This window comes from Carassius gibelio, chromosome A20 (genome assembly GCF_023724105.1).
Source record: "Carassius gibelio isolate Cgi1373 ecotype wild population from Czech Republic chromosome A20, carGib1.2-hapl.c, whole genome shotgun sequence".
Taxonomy (NCBI): domain Eukaryota; kingdom Metazoa; phylum Chordata; class Actinopteri; order Cypriniformes; family Cyprinidae; genus Carassius; species Carassius gibelio.
In genome coordinates, this window is record NC_068390.1 from 1,123,560 (window position 1) to 1,126,059 (window position 2,500).

The window sequence follows — 2,500 nt, forward strand, 5'->3', positions numbered from 1 at the left end:
TTTTAATGACGTGTTTGTAAATGAAGATCAGCGCAGACAAAGGCTGCAGACAGCACATCTTGTTTGTTATCTTTATTTTATAAGTGCACAAAGTTTTGTTGTTATTATTTTCTGTATCCAAAAAAGGAAACCCTTTATTGGGTTACAGTCAGCTTGCTGACTGAGCTGGGTTGTTTGCAAGTAGGTCAGGCAGCAGTGTTGCACACAAACTGAGCAGAAGCTGGTCTGTTCTTGTAGTCGTGGCCGAGTGGTTAAGGCGATGGACTAGAAATCCATTGGGGTCTCCCTGCGCAGGTTCGAATCCTGCCGACTACGCTGTTTGCTGAAGGCCACGAGGAAAAGCGTCCATGAATTTTTCAAGGTCCTCCCACTGATTTGCGAAATGTCCTGTCCCTCTTCGATGGACCAACACGCCGCTGGTGCTTCTGGTATTCGGGCTCCAGGGGTTAACTTGGGTGAGCCAGTGGCACGCCGTGATCGTATAGTGGTTAGTACTCTGCGTTGTGGCCGCAGCAACCCCGGTTCGAATCCGGGTCACGGCAACACTCTGGCGTTGAGTGTACGGGAAGGTTGACATTTTTTTTACCACCTCATCTTTCTTCTCTATTTTGTTTTTGACGCTTGGCCTGTGCAGGGAGCCCCCAGACAAGGGGGCAGGCAGCCTACCGCTAGACGTAGTCGTGGCCGAGAGGTTAAGGCGATGGACTTGAAATCCATTGGGGTCTCCCCGCGCAGGTTCGAACCCTGCCGACTATGGGAGGGCTTTGCAGTGTTGCTTTAGCTTTCTGTGATGGTAATTGTGCCTTCTGTGGTCCTTTGTCCTAACTGCTTCTAGCCTTCATCCCGTGACACCTGCGTCTCTTCTGGGCAGCTTGTTGTAAAACTGCTGTTATATAAAAGGTGAGATGCTAGTACTCGACAAGAGCCCGGATAGCTCAGTCGGTAGAGCATCAGACTTTTAATCTGAGGGTCCAGGGTTCAAGTCCCTGTTCGGGCGAAGGTCTTTCTTTGGCCTCACCTTGCTATCACTACGGTCCATCTCTTCTGCTGACTCTGTGCTGGAACGGTGTTCCTTCCTGCTCCCGGTGATCAGGGGATCTCCCTTGTGGTTAGTGACAAACGAACAATGTTAAATGAACAAGGCCAAAAAATACATAAAGAACAATGGTGCCTGGGATTTTTGAGAACCGGAGCTTGTAGCCTAGAATATTTCTTTGTAAATTATGTGAAAATCATCTTGTTTACTCACTTACAGAAAACAATACATTGATTTAAATTGTCTAAGACACTTTTTGTTGGTAAAAGTCATATGCGAGTAGGCGTCAACTATCATGATTTACACCTGAGAAGACAAAGCCCTGCATAATGAGCTGCATAAAGAGCCGCTCAGTCAGCTGTTGTCACTGAGAGGGAGGTGTTACAAGAAAGAACGTGAGAACAAAATAAATGTATATAATTTTAAGTTGGGAGTTTATTTAGAATATATTTAATTATCCCACAACATAATTTAATATGGGGGAGCAGTTAAACAGTTTATTAGGAACAATCAAAGCTGACTTTCAAACTAATTTTATTTTTGCATTATTACTCCAGTCACACAATCCTTAAGAAATCCTTTTAACAATCTGAATTTGTAAAAACTAAAAAATAAAAACTTTTATTGTTATCATTATTATTAATGTTGAAAATAGCTGAGAATATTTTTCATGTTTTTTAGGGTGGTAAATTAAAAGAACACCATTTTTTGTTACATTTGTTACAGTTACATGTATTTGTTACATTTATATTATTTACATCAAGCTTTTGAGTGGTATAGTTTTGTATATTGTTATTGAAACTTCATAATATTTAACTTAATTATACATTTAGTCAAGAATTATAGTTTGGAAAAAGTCTAACTAGTAAAATGTTTAGACGTTATGTGAAAACTAGTAAAAGTATATAAATAAATATAAAGAGACTTACTCATGTTTATGATCTCTGCTGAATAAAGTGCTTCATTCTTTATTTTCTGAGGAAATCCATTTCTCAAATCCTCAACCACGTCACATCTTTTTGGGGTGAATTATGTGTTATTCCTCTCATCGCGAAGCAAACAGTAAAATAAAAGCACTTGAACAACAGTCTGGCTGCTTTTTCTTCTGTGTGGGCGTATTCAAGCCGCGCTTCAGTTTGAATCTGAATAGAGCGTTCAGCGCGGGGGCGTGGTCACATTAGATATAATGAAGGGAGACGTGAAAAAAGGACATCGCCTTGTTTTCATATGGATTACTTTATCACAGAATATTTGTTTTCGGCAGCACTTGTTTAGTTTAAAAGTAGAAATGTCAAGCTTTCTATAGATATCTCTCTCATGTCTCTTCGTTGAGTATTCACAGAGTTAGAGGTTCATTTTAATGACGTGTTTGTAAATGAAGATCAGCGCAGACAAAGGCTGCAGACAGCACATCTTGTTTGTTATCTTTATTTTATAAGTGCACAAAGTTTTGTTGTTATTATT

At 40.2% G+C, this 2,500-nt stretch overlaps 4 non-coding genes across 4 annotated transcripts; all 4 read left to right on the forward strand.

The window, feature by feature from the left end:
* The first annotated feature begins 233 nt into the window (after positions 1 to 233).
* trnas-aga (transfer RNA serine (anticodon AGA)) lies at positions 234 to 315 on the forward strand. Its single transcript has one exon. It is a non-coding gene; the product is annotated as a tRNA-Ser (tRNA).
* Positions 316 to 470: 155 nt separating this feature from the next.
* On the forward strand, positions 471 to 542 carry trnah-gug (transfer RNA histidin (anticodon GUG)). The gene has a single exon. It is a non-coding gene; the product is annotated as a tRNA-His (tRNA).
* Positions 543 to 674: 132 nt separating this feature from the next.
* On the forward strand, positions 675 to 756 carry trnas-uga (transfer RNA serine (anticodon UGA)). The gene has a single exon. It is a non-coding gene; the product is annotated as a tRNA-Ser (tRNA).
* Positions 757 to 924: 168 nt separating this feature from the next.
* Positions 925 to 997, forward strand: trnak-uuu (transfer RNA lysine (anticodon UUU)). The gene has a single exon. It is a non-coding gene; the product is annotated as a tRNA-Lys (tRNA).
* Positions 998 to 2,500: the final 1,503 nt, after the last annotated feature.